Source organism: Tamandua tetradactyla, chromosome 16, assembly GCF_023851605.1.
Source record: "Tamandua tetradactyla isolate mTamTet1 chromosome 16, mTamTet1.pri, whole genome shotgun sequence".
NCBI classification, from domain to species: Eukaryota; Metazoa; Chordata; class Mammalia; order Pilosa; family Myrmecophagidae; genus Tamandua; species Tamandua tetradactyla.
Genome location: NC_135342.1, coordinates 70,547,435 through 70,562,035, shown reverse-complemented (window position 1 = coordinate 70,562,035; position 14,601 = coordinate 70,547,435). Strand labels below are relative to the sequence as shown.

Genomic DNA, 14,601 nt, shown 5'->3' with positions numbered 1-14,601 from the left:
TAAACTAAAATAATGCATTATTTTATACAATTAGTCACAACTACAGTCCTCATTTTTTTTTTTTTTTTTGCCCATACACAAGTATTGTCTAAAACATGTCTTCTTTGTAGCGGCTAAGCCCTGCCACTTTGTGCTTTGCTGACTTCACAAATCCATTGTAACCTGTAGCTTCCCTGTCACTTCTCTGGATCTCCTCTCCTGCTAAGCTTTGTTTACTGGAAGTCATTAAAGCCTTCTGCCACTACTGTAGCTACTGCTGCTGCTGGAAATAAGATAGCCACCTTGGTTTCATGGTTTGGCAAAGTATCGGCCTCTACCATCATAAGGGCCAGAGATTCTGCCTCCAATGTTTCCTCCCTTGATGGGTCCAAAATTTGAAGACCATTTGTTGTAATTGCCAAAATCACTGTAGCTGCTGCCACCTCCAAAATTTCTTCCATCATTACCATTACAAATCCATTATATCCATCCCCACTGACACCATGACCACTGAAGTTTCTCCCCATGACCAAAGTTGTCATTCCCACTAAAACCACCTCCATGACCACCACAAAAGTTTCCAGAACCACTTCAGTCTCTTTGGCTGGATGAAGCACTGGCCATCTCTTGCTTAGACAGAGCTTTCATTACTTCACAGCTGTGGCCATGCACAGTACAGTATCTGAATGACAATCTTATCCACGGTCATGGTTGTTAAAGGGTAGAAACGCAAAGCCTCTCTTCTTGCCACTGCCTCAGTCAATTATGATTTTAATCACTTCAACTTTCCCATACTGCTCAAAATAATCTCTTAGGTGATGCTCTTCAGTGTCTTCTTTAATGCCACCAATAAAGATCTTTTTCGCAGTTAAGTTAAGCCGGGCACCCAGCTTTGAGTCTTCTCTTGAGACAGCCCTCTTGGTTCCACAACTCTTCCATCCACCTTCTGTGGCCGTGCTGCATCCACCTCCTCCATAGTGGTGTGGGTGACAAACCCAAAGCCTCTGGAGCACTTGGTGTTTGGATCTCTCATCGCCACACAGTCCGTAAGTGCTCCCCATTGCTCAAAATGGCTCCTCAGACTCTCATCGGCTATTTCAAAGCTTAACGTTCTGATGAAGACCTTCCGCAGCAGTTCAGGCCATTTAGGAGACTCTGACTTAGACTTGACAGCACTAGGAGGAAAGATTTCAAGGATGCTTCCTCAGCAGTGCCCACTGGCAGAAAGCTCTAATTGACATTTACTGAACACTCCACCCAACAACAGAATACCCATTCTTTTCAGGTAACCAAGAAGCATATACACAAAGAGAAGACATCCCGGACCATAAAACAAGCCTCAACAAATCTATGATTGAAATCATACAGCGTGTGCTCCCTAGCCACAATGTCATGATCTAGAACAGGAATCAGCAAACATTTTCCATAAAGGACCAGATAGTAAATATTTTGGGCTTTTGGAATTCACCTATGGTCTCTGTTACATATTCTTCTTTCTGTTTTTTTAAAACCCTTTAAAAATGTGTATTTTTCAATTTGGGTCATAGCAAAATGAAACAGGCTGTGACGTGTATATTGCCATCCCTTGGACTAGAATATTCACTTCAGAAATATTTGTAAGAGCCATAAACTGAAAGAGTACCTTAAGTCCCATCAACTCTAAAACAAATAAGTTATCTATAGTATATGGAATATTTACACAATGGAAATCCATACATTAATAAGAATGTGATCTACAGTTATATCCAAAAGATAGGTAAATTCAAGCCATAATGTTGAATGAAAGAACTCAGACACAAAGTACATAATATATAATTTCATTTATATAAGTTACAGAAGCAAGCAAAATAAAAAGGATAATGGTTCATTAAAGATGTGTGGGGAAGAAAGATTGGAAAGGAGCAAAAGTGGTGCTTGTAAAGCACTATTAATATTTTCTGTATTTGAGTGCAGGTTATAAATGGGTCTGTTTTGGTAAAAAATGCATTGAGCTCTAAATTTATATGTGAACCTTTAGGTATTTGTATTATAAATAACAAGATAAGAGCAAGCAAAGACAACTTAGGTACACTCTGGTAAAAACTATTAAAAACCAAAGAGAAAATCTTAAAAGCAGCTACAGAAAAAGGCACTCTACTTTAAAGGAGAAAAACCTGACAGCAAATTTCTCAACAGAAGCAGTAGCAACCACATATAATGGATTAGGATCATTAAAGTGCTAAAATGAATTCCCATTTAAAATTGTATACCTAGTAAAAATACCCTTCAAAGGCCTTGCAAAATAAAGACATTTTCAAACAAATTAAAACAGAGGAATGCTTCATCACCTGCTGACTTGATACTCAGGCAGTTCTTCAGGCAGAAGGTACATAATAATGCGAGGCAGAAGTAGAGAAAAGGAGGAAGTAATGAAGAATAAAGGTAAATGGATTGGTAAATATAAATGAATATTGACTTCGTATCATCATCATCTTCTTCACTATCATTGTTTCCCTGAAATTTCATCATATATGTTTATTCGAAATGCATGGCCAAAATAATGCAAAGGGCAGAGGGCTGTAAGTGCCATTAACGTTTTCTAATATCCCACATCATTGGAAAAAGAGTGAAACAATGATGTCTTAGACTGTAATAAACTTATTGCACACGTTATCTCTAAAGTAACCCCTAAAAGAATAGTTGTTAAATGAATAATGCATAAATGATATCTTATGAAAGGAAAATGAAATAATATAAATTTTATCCTAAAAAAAGTCTGCTTAAGTGATTAAAGGAAGTCATTAAAAAATTGATTCAGTAATATTTTCCCTAACAGCACTTCTGAAAGTTTATATTTCCAAAATTCTTAACTGTAAATTTTACTTTCCTATCATGGGAGAAATGAACAAAACCTTCACATGTGTTGAAAAACTGAAGAGAAAAAGGAAGGAAGCAAGAAAGGGAGGGAGGAAGAGATCCCAATATTTGGAAGATTTCAACAATTAGCAATTTATACTGAAACAAGAGGAAAAGATTTTAGTCTTGGAAGTCTCCTGATCAGAGTTCACGTAAAATTGGTCAAAGATACTGGCATCCTCTGTGTGCACACATTATGTATGCATAATTCCATTTCAAGCGTTTTTCTTCAGAGTCCCTAATGCTCTCCCAGTTTTATGAGCATGAAGTAAATATTGGAGAGATTGTCCCCATTTCCTCCCTGCTACTTATCTACCCTTCTCCATATAAATGCCAGTGTTGCCCAGCTGACACTCAAAGAGGAAAGCAATCAATAACTTTCTTTTTTTTTCACTGGGTAATAAAAATTCTCTGGGTAATCTTCAGTGAAAGGTGTTTTGATGCTCAAGTTCAACAACTTCCAGAAAAAAAATTCCCCCATACTGCGTGTGTGTGTGTGTGTGTGTGTGTGTGTGAGTGTGTGTGTGTGCAAACACATGTGTAGGATTTAAGTGTCTGGACTATCACCCATAGCCCTTGGAATAAGACAACTCGGGTCAACATCAGGTTTTCAATAACTGTCAATATCAATAATTTCTAAGAGGAAAAGAGTTTCGTTTCTCAATCTCAGACACCACAGAGTGAACTGAGGCTTAGCTGGACAAAAGAAAGTGGTCTTGGAAAGAGCTCTGCTTCCTGTCTAGGAATTAACTTCTTTATTCTGGCATCAGCAAAAAGTAGATTAGCACTAATTGAAGAAGTCTATCTGTAATCCTGGGGCCACTGCTTTCCTATCTTTCTCATCACACACTTTCTCGTCTTCTGAACTGAGCAGATACATGCAGAGATCAAACACGAAGTCCGTTGATCAAATGGCTGTCATTCTACTGCTCAGATGATTTTCTCCCTCTCTGCCGAAGAGCTGATATGATTTCACTGTCAGACGTGGAAAGCAAGTCTTTGAAGATGCCCATCAATTGCCTACATGAGGTCTGCCAGGCAAGAGTGCTGCCCTCTGGAAGGAAGCAGAAACTTCCAGAGTTTAATATAAAAAGCAGTGAGACCCTGAGCATTGAGCAAAGTTGCACTGCTATCTGAATCTCAAGCCTGGATCTTCATAAAATGTGGAAATTTAGGAAAGTGGTTTCTGCAAAAAAAAAAAAAATTCCTTTATTCCCAAAAAACAGACTAATGACTCATTAAACTCAGTGCTCTTTATGGGGTACAGAGAGGTTCCCTATGAATTTAAATGTTATCCTTAGAGATTTTTAGGGTACTAGAGACTTACTAAGATTCTTTGGTAGCTTATTTGAAGTAAAAGCTATAAAAATATCAAATGTTTCTTTTCTCAACTGTATAGAAGGCAAATCTACATTTATGATGAGTCATTAGATATGGCAATGGAAATACTAAAGTGGTCTAGAGACATCTCAACAGCTAGATGATTCATCTTACCATTTCTTAACAGGGAAGGCTAATTAAGAGCTGCCTCCAATAGTTTATCCAAACAAATCTCATTTTAGCTCAGCTGCTGATTCATCAAATACATTTCTTGCTGTGTATAGGGACTTTCTGCCTAGCAAAGTGAAGTTTAGTTTAGTTCAGATTGTCATGTTTTCTTCCTTTTATGCTCTCCTAAAGGTCCCATAGAGAATAAATCCACTCCCCTTGCCCTTTTCCTTTTTTTTACTCCCTTACAGACCCAACAGGGAGGCAAATATCTGTGATCCGTATCAACCTTATAAAAGTTTAGGGAAAATGTAATGGATGTAATTTTTAAAAACAGATAAATGATAACTTCCAAACCAATTGGGACACAGATATCAAAAATTAAAAATAATGGGCCAATTAGGTGTTTCAGTTTGCTCAAGCTGCTAGAATGTGATATATCAGAAATCAATTGGTTTTTAACTATGGGGATTTATTAATTTACAATTTACAGATCTTAGGCCATGAAAATGTCCAAATTAAGGCATCAACAGGATGATACTGGGCTCTGAAGAGAGGCTCCTGGCATTCGGGACACCTCTGCACATGACCAGTGTCTGCTGGTCCTTTGCTCCTGGGTTTCATTGCCTTCAGTTTCTGGTTCCAGTGGGCTTTCTCTCTGAGCTTCTGTGAGTCCTCTCTTAGCTTCTCCAGGGCTTTTTCTCTGAGCTCTCTGGGCTTTTTCTGAGCCCTTTATTCTCTCTTACAAGTCTTCAGGTAAAAGGATTAAGACCCACCTTGAAAGGAGTGAGTCGCTTCTCAGTTGAAATAACCTAATCAAAAGGTCCCACCCACAATAGGTCTGCACCCTTAGGGATGGGTTAAAAGAACACGGCCATGTTCCTCCATGTGTGGAACACCTGAGTCCAATTCCTGGACCATACACCCCCCCAAAAAAAAAAAGAACATGGCCTTTTCAGGAGTACATAATAGCATCAAACTACCACAGCAGGGGAAATACTACTGGTTTCTTTTGAGATGATTATAGGTCAATAGATAGATTACTTGTTCAGAAAATGTTTAAGGATTTTTGGTTGCTTAAGAATAAATTAGAGTAGCATGCATGCTTCATCAAAGTAAAATTTCAGATGATTACCTGGAAAAGTATTACATACCTACTAAGTGAAAAGAAAATCTCTATATATTGAAGAATTATAAATTCTCTTCTTTCTGCTATATATTAATAGAATATATGTAAATCAAACTAAATACCTAACAATAGAGGAAGAAATTTGTATAATATAGATTCTAATTATATATACATAGTCTCTACACATATTACCATAATTTATTTAGAAGTAAACTATGCATGTAAATAATTGGAAGAGGTTTTCATGGCATTGAAAATATCAATGAAAAAGAAATATATAGTTAGATATCACATGTGGCCTATTTGTAATATCTATATTATGTACATATATCATAAAGAGAAGATTAGAATATTATGTATGAAATTATTCTCATTGATCTTCTCTGGATAGTAACCTTTTTTTTGTTTCTAATAATTTACAGTACTTTTACTTTTGTTAAAAGCAAACATTATTTCCCTAATTAGGAACAAAGATTTCAAAAAGACTTTGAAAACTTTGCTGAAGTAACTTTGATTGGCAAAGAAACGTAGTTCAATGTGTTCCTATTTCTTGAAGGATTTGTTTATTCTGTTTCAGATTCAGACAAATGATAATCATTTGCATTTTTAAATATCCTTTTTCAGTGTTTTACATTGTATTTAGTTTTAAACTATTTCGATGTGTGTTAGCTCCTATTCAGTTTCCCACAAAGTACCAACATCTGAGAAGAAAAGAAAAAGTATCAATTTCAAAACACCTGTACTGGATACTCCCATGATTTACATGAGAGTTAATTATTGGAATCAAAGAAATAAGTATGATTTATTTCATTTTGTTTAATTCAATAAGCCTATTACCTAGAAATAAAGACATAGTATACATATAATTGCAAACATGTCCAGGGATGATAGGGTTCCAGGTAACTCTACACTTACAGTATGAAAAAAAGTTTTCTCCAGTTGGATTTTTTTCATGAAATATGCACATTTAAATTATATTTACACGGCCAATGTGCTCCTGAATTATGGTTTGGTTTCCCAACCAGTGATAAGCAGAGGAACATGTCTTAGTACCTTCTAGTACATTCTCACAGAAAATCTTACATATGTTTTAACATACAGGAACAGCAAAACAATGAATGACCACTGTCTTAGTTTTCCAGGTCTGCTATGTCAAATACCACACAAGGGTTGGCTTAAATAACAGGAATTTATTGTCTCATGGTTTTGGAGGATAGAAGTCCAAAATCAAGGTCTCAATGGGCCATGCTTTCTCCCAGAGCCTATTCACTCCGGTGATGACTTGTGCAGTTCTTGGGGTTCCTTGGCTTGCATCTCTGCCTCCATCACATGTTGACTTGTCTCCTTGGTCTTTTCCTGTGGCTTTCTCTGACCGGCTGGGTTTAAATTTCTTCTGCCTAATAAGGACTCCATTCATTTGGTTTAAGGCCCACCCTGATTCAATACGGCCTCACCTAAATAAGATCTTCAAATGAGTTCACAAATGAGTTCACACCTTAAATAATGATAAGATCTTAAAAGGTCCTATTTACAAATGGTTTTTCACCCACAAGACTGTGGGTTAGGACTTGAAAATGCCTTCTATGGGAGATGCATTTAAATTCCCAACAACCAAACTATCACTCTGAAGACAGCCACCTCTTTTTCAATAACCAAACATAAAATGTGTTTTATCTCAAAAAATAGAACTCTTCTTGGATGCTTTTCCAGCTACACATTTATTGAATAGCATCTAGGTATGTGCCAGCCACTATTGCTGGTGTAGCTGCTTATGGTAAATTGTTTTATCCCTTTAACATGTCATTTGCAAGCACATTGACACTATTTACAAGGAACTTGGGGTTTAATTAGCATCTAAAAATCTCAGATTCTCATAATTGTATATCGGCAGAATATTATCCATGGTTAATTTGCATATTGTTCCTATTGTCCCTAAAATATGGGCACAACTGACAATAACTACATTATGCCACATGATGGTGCATGCCAAACTGTGAGCAAAATTACTCAGAGCTGACCGAAGTTGGCACTGAAGCCTTTTTGGGTAATGTTGAACCACTGGACAGTTTAACATCCTTTAATTTCATGCCCACTGAATTTCTCTTCGGAACTTGCCTCCTGCCCAAGCCCTTGCAGTTTTCCCTGGTTCTGTTGCCTGGTTCTGTCATCTTGGGTCTAAGGTGTCTTTTAGCAAAATCACACTTCAGAGGTTCAAAGGACTCATGGCTTATCTATCAGGCCAATTCCATTTTGAATATAAAAAATCTTGTGCAGTCTGGTCAAATTGGCTTTTTTTTTTTTGGACATGGCAGGCTCCAGGAAATGAACAAATTAGCTTTTTTCTCCCTCCCAAGAGGTCAGTAGCACAATGGCCAAAGCTTCTTCCATTTTGAGGTTTTGAACATCACCTTCCTTTCAAGTAATAATCCTTTCACTGAAATTCTCTCAGGGTCATTGACAATTTCTATTGAAAATGCTCTCTCTAGCCATATGTTCCTCTTTTATTATGAATAAAACAATTATCCAAATTTCAACCCTAAGCAATTTTCATACTTCTCCAGAAATTTCATCCTGCAACTCTGTGTGACATGATAAAAAAAAAAATCAACCAAGATTCTGCAGGGAAAAATTTATTCCACAATGGAGCACTACACATTATATATAGTGCACTCCTCCACATTACCTATTTCTGATTCTATGGGAGCTATTTTACAACTCTGAATTGTAGATAAGTAATAGCATTGCAAAATAATTCTTGACTATAGAAATGCAAATTGTGCTGTCCAGTAGAAAGTCAATTGATTTCCTTCCCCCATTCTGGAGAAGTCAGATTTCCCCTTTGAACCTGTTAAACATCTATCTCATTGATTAATAAGTTAAATAAAATCTTTCATACCTATTCATTTTATCTGTATGGGAGCCACAATTTTACCTTTTTTGGTGGGGGGGGGAAATTATCATTTAACAACTGTGAATGAGCAAATAAAAGCTTAGCTGGGGTGTGGCTCAAGGAAGTTATACAAATGAGATGAGGAAGGACATACCCAGCAAGAAGCAATCAAGAGTCATGTTCATTCATGCTTTTCCTAGCAGAAACATGCCACAATTTGGAAGGAATAAAAAAGAACAGTTTCCTCTAAAAGGAACATCACTCATATTCAAATTAGAGAATCTTAATAGACATGATCAAAAGGTGAGGTGATAGCTACTGTAGAAACAGACCATATCATTTCATTTGTTATTTAACTAAATTTTAAGTTAACAAAGGTGTTTTCATTGCCTCATTTTAATTCCCAGAAGCACTAATATTTATTTTTCAGATGAGTTAACTAAGAGCTAAAAAGTAAAGTCACTGTGAATGAGGCCAATTCCCCCGGTGTATATATAACCATGTTTCACTAGATATTAAGAAATCATTTGGTCCAATTGATTCCCAATATAAGAACTCTCTGTAACAACCTGCTGGTTGACCAGCAAGCCTTTTCCAGAGTCCTTTCAGACACAGAGAATTCACCCTTGTAAAAATAGAAGGCAGGCATGATTTGGTCTGTGGATTGCATTTTGCCAATACCTGCATATGGCAAGATTAAAATGAAGAAAAGATATATTAATTTATTAGGCAAATATTAATTGATCCTATACTATGTACCAGGCAACAATTCAAGATTCTGCAGACACAGAAGAGGGAAAAGACAAGAAAATCCCCCTGCTTTTGTGGAGCTTATATTGCAATGGCATAAAGACAGATGTAAAATAAATGAAGTGACAGGACCCTATGAGGAAAAGAAAGCAAAGAAGGAGAAAGTAACTGGGGAAAGAGGTTGGCAGATGATCTTTTAAGTAGTTATTTGGAAGACAAACCCTAAGAAGACTCCTCCGGTGAGTCATGGCCTTGACTCTTAACTGTGAAGCATGTCTGACTTGCTTCTAATCACAGGATATGGCAAAGATGATGGTACAGGTACTCCCTTAATTATACTGCATTATGACTCTGTTCTAGCAGGTTGGAGTGAGAAAACTACTCCACTGCCCTTGAAAAATTAAACAGACCTATTATGAGCGTCTCATGGAGAGGGCCACATGAATGCAATGCAGGCAGCCTCTGGGACCTGATGGTTGCCTCCAGCTAACAGCTAGGGACCCTTGGCCATACATTTGCAAAGAAATGAGTTCTGCCTACAGCTAGAATGAGCTTGGAAGTGGGTTCTTTCCCATTCAAGCCTCCAGATGAGAACCTGGTCCAACCAACACCTCACATGAAGTCTTGTAAAACACTAAGCAGAGGACCCAGATGAGCCAGTCCCTTCTGATCCAGGGAAGTAGTGAAATAGCCTTTGTTGTTAAGCTGCTAAATTTGTATAAAATGTTATACAGCAATAGGGAACTAATAAGTGAACTTGAAAGACCTCACACAACAAATGCCATTTAATCAAAGACCTAAGAAAGCGATAGAATAATACAGATTTGGGTTGGAAGAACATTCCAAAGAACAGAAGAACAAGCTCAAATTTCCTGGGTTAAGAGCATTCCCATAATGTCTGAGGAACTGCTAGAAGGTCAGTGCAGCTAGAGGAGAAAGAGTAGAGCAAATGGAGTGGGTGGGTGGTAACTGATAGAAGATTAAGGGCAGAGAGGAAATAGAAGGTCACTGTAGGGACATTAGCTTATACTCTGGGTAAAATGGGAAGCTGGAGGATTTTGAACAGAGAAGTTATGTGAAGGGACTTATGATTTAAAGTAGGGGTTGTCCATATTTTTTTTTCATATTTTTGTATACCCTGAGAGACTAGAAAAATTTTCATACTTTTTAATGACTGAAAAAAGAAAAATAACAATATTCTATGACATGAGAAAATTATACAAAATTCAAATTTTATGCCCGTAAATATAGTTTAAATGGAACACAGCCATACTTATTCATTTATGTGTTGCCTGTGGTTGCTTTCATGCTACTACAGCAGAGCTGAGTAGGTGCAATAGAGACAGTATAGCACACAAAGACAAAAATATTTACTATGTCGCCAAGGATAGCTGGCTGTTCTGTTGGGAACAGTGGGTGGGAGTGGAAGCTATGGGAAGGGGAGAAAAGTTGGGAAACTGATGGGGCATTCTAGGTAAGAAATACTGTGCTTTAGTCCAGGAAGTATATATGGTAGCCCAGCAGTAAATGTAGCAAAAAGTGATTGGAGTCTGGCTACATGCTGAAGGCAGAACTGATATTTCCTGATGGTTTATATGTAGATTGTAAAAGAGAAGAGTTGAGTATTATTCCAAGGTATTGAGTCTACATAAGTGGAAGGATGGAGTTAACATGATCTGAACACATGGGAGGAGCAGACTTACCGGAAAATACCAGAAGCTCAGATTTGAAGATGATAAGATTAGCATTTCTATTTTCAAACAGATAGAAATGATGAGAAGGTAATCGGATATAGGAGTCCAGAGATCAGAATATAAGTCCAGGTTAAAGCTGTAAATTTGAGGTCAGCAACATAGAAAGAGGATCTTAAGTTCCAAGACTGGAGGAAGTCATCAAAGGAGAGACTACAGACACAAAAAAAGGAACAGGTTCAAAGATTGAGTCCTGGGAGCCTCCAAAATTAAAAAGTCTGTAAAAAGAGGGACTAGCAAAAGATACTGAGAAGGAATGTGGTAGAAAACCCAGAAGAATGTGGAACTCTGTTAAGCCAAGTAAAGAAAGTATTTCAAGGAGGGAGTGATCAAGTGTTAAATAACTGCTAAGAAGGTAAGTAAGCAGAGTACAGATAAGTAAGACCATGGGACTTGGCAACCTAGGAATCATTGGATTTGTTGAATAAAGAAGCTCTGATAATATTGGGGATAGAAGCTCAATATGAATCCTTCAGGGGAAGATAGGAAAACAGAATTTGGAAACACTAATTATGTTATGAAATGAAATTTGACTGGAAAGGCAATTAATTTTGCTTTTAACAAAATGCACAGATTTGGCCAGAATAAGCTCATTTTTAATCTAAAAGAGGAAAGTTTCACTGAGAGGCACCATACTGCTAGAGCTACGCAGGAAATGAGTAACCAGCATAGGTCATTTAGAGTTTTCTAATTAAAGAAACTAATAGTAAGTGCATGCTAATTTGCAAAATCTAAGGGGAAAACAAATAGAATAGCAGAAATATCCTTAATCTGTTTAATCTGTGAGGTAAAATGGAAAAGTAGTGAGTGAATGGGTTCTTGACAACTTTTGAAGTGAAGCGGACAAGAGAGTTGACTGCAGAGAAGTGAGTACTTCTTCCCTGGAAACCACAGGGCTAGATGAGAAGGTAAATATAGATCAGGGTTCTCAACCTCAGCACTATTGAGATCTTTAGCTGAATAATTCTTTGTTGTTGGAGGTTATTCTGTATTTCATAGGATATTTAGCAGTATCTCTGACCTCTACTCACTAACTGACCATGGTAACACCACTCCCTCTAATCATGACAACTAAAACATCTCCATACTTTGCCAAATATCCCTTGGGGTACAATCATCCTGTCTGATAACCACAGACGTAGAGATATTTTGAAGCAGAGAGAATTTCACCAGGAGTGGTCTCAGCTCTCCAAGGAATGGCAATGGCAATGGCAGCAGCATACAAAGCATGAAAATGGACAGGGTGATTAAGAAAAAAGAATCTCTGGAAGGAATACTCAATAACAACAGACAGTGGTACCTTTGTTCAGTGTCAGCTTAGCTCTCTGGAAGTATGGTGACCAGAATCCACTTCCCTGCACAGTTCTGGATTTATGTGGGCCTCAAGAGATATTTTACATGAGATTTGGAAGGTGGGAGTGAATCAGCTGCCAGGTTCCTTTCACACTCAGAAGACTGGTGCAGCTCATGCACTTTGTCATTGATCTGCTTGTAGACCTGGGAGTAAGGTAGCAACCAGGCCACTACCATGGCTCCCCCAGAGACATCTGGATCCCCTCCCTTCAGTTTCTCCAATGCCTGGCCAGATTTCTCTCTTGGTCTGCATTGATGGATACCAGTTGCTCCTACAGGTCGTTCACCTCATTGAAGTTGAAGGGCTGAAAGCAGTGAGTTCCATTTAATCCTTGAGGGTTCCAGCCTATCCTTGCAGGTTCCAGTTTGTCCTTTTTCCCTTCCTACTTAATGCCCACCTTTCTTCCCAAATGACAGCCCCGACTTCCTGCTGCAGCATCAAATGCAAAAACAATAACTGTACATTAACCCTTTATCCAGATTTCTCAATTGTGTAACATCAAAACCCTACAACAGATCTCTCATTCTAAATCATTTATCTACTCCTGCCTATACGTTAAGTACAACACCACCATAAATTTTGTTTTAGTATTCTTATTTTGTAGGGGAAGGCACTGAGACTCAAATGCTAACTCTAACAAGGTCTTTCATTTAGTAAGTGGCAGTATGGAGTTTGAACATACCTTCTCTTAAAAATCTCTTCTTTCACTTTACCAATCTACAGTGCTGTCAGTCAGTAGCTACATAAGGGAAGGGAAGTAGAACATTAATTTGTTGACCTTGACCTATTGATAAAATGACTGTATATTGTACTCTTATAATAGTGGCAAGTGAAAAAGCTCTTTTCAAGAGAGCATTTAATGATGTCTTAGAGGTAGGAGGCACAAAATTGAAAGATAAAATTAATTTGCTCTTACAATTTAAAATTAGAAGAGTTTTAGTTTTCCATTTTCTACAACTGTATCACGTTTATGAGCCACTAACATTTGGTGGAAGCAGATGTTCTGGAAGTTTAGAAGGGACCTTAATCAGCCCATCAGCAATTCAGTTTAATCAGGACTAGGAAAGAATGATCGGGGGTTTTATTGCTATTATTTGTACAACAGTCACTTCACCGGCTCTCCTTTTCCTGGCTCTTCCCCTCATAAGCAGGTCTTTTTCCCTCATAAGCAGGTCTATTTTCTCTTAGAGTTACTGTTACAGTAACAGCAGCAGCAGCGTCCACAACACACAAGGACTGTGACAATAGGCTGTAATCACAAATACCACAAACTGGTTTTGGTTTTAACAACAGGAATTTACTGGCTCACAGTTTCCAAGTCCAGATGTCCAAATCAAGGCATTGGCTAGAAGGCTTGCTTCCTTCTAACATTAACAGCATCCTAGCTGGCCAGCAGTCCTTGGATTCATTTGGCTTTCCCATCACTTGACCATGTCCTCACCTTCCTTTTCCAAGTTCAGTTGACTTCTGCTTCTGGCTCCTCCCCATGGCTTTTCTCTCCATACCTGAATTTCTTCTGCTTATTAAGGACTCTTAGAATTCAGATAAAAGCCCAACTTCATTCAGCTGGGCCATACCTTAAGTAAAATAACATTTTCAATAGATCCTATTTTCAGTATGCATAGGTATGCAGACCCAGACCAAGATTATGCCTAAACTGAGGTACGTAATGCAATCCATCCCAGATGCGGATAAAAGCAAGTGTTGGTTTTCACTTGTTGGTTGTTAAAAGCAGCATAACTATGGTGGCATTGGTGGAAATGTATTAACTTCTCTGGGTGAACAATCTTATGCCTACATAGCTCTATCTACTAGAGAGTAAAAACTACTGAGGGATGAAGATAAAATCTATGAATTACTTTTCAAAAAGTCTACAATTATAGAATGCCAACTATGGATGGGATTTTTTTTCAGGCCACTAACCCATCCACACTTCAAATTGATGAATCTATTCTAACACTAGCCCAGTAGTCATCCAAGTTCTTCTTGAGAACGGCAAAGTGAAAGAGCCTTAACCAACTCAAAATAAAGCCCATGGGGCGGGCAAAGGTGGCTCAGTGGCAGAGTTCTCATCTGCCATGCAGTAGACCCGGGTTCATTTCCCAGTGCCTGCCCACATTAAAAAGAAAGCCCATGCCATCCTCTGACAGCTAAGTTAGAAAGTTAGGATGCACTACTTACATTGAGCTAGTATGAGCATGACTCGAGGGTCTTGGAAGAGGCATTCTGCATCATTTAGAGTATGTCTCCTCTAACCAGTATACACCATATTCACTATTTAAATATTTGCTTTGTTGTTATAATAATGGCAATAATAACAGGGGCAATTTTTTTTCTTTTTTATTAATTAAAAAAATTAACAACA

General features: G+C 37.8%; 1 pseudogene; it reads right to left on the bottom strand.

The window, feature by feature from the left end:
* Nucleotides 1-227: 227 nt before the first annotated feature.
* LOC143658469 (heterogeneous nuclear ribonucleoprotein A1-like) lies at nucleotides 228-13,724 on the bottom strand (annotated as a pseudogene).
* Nucleotides 13,725-14,601: the final 877 nt, after the last annotated feature.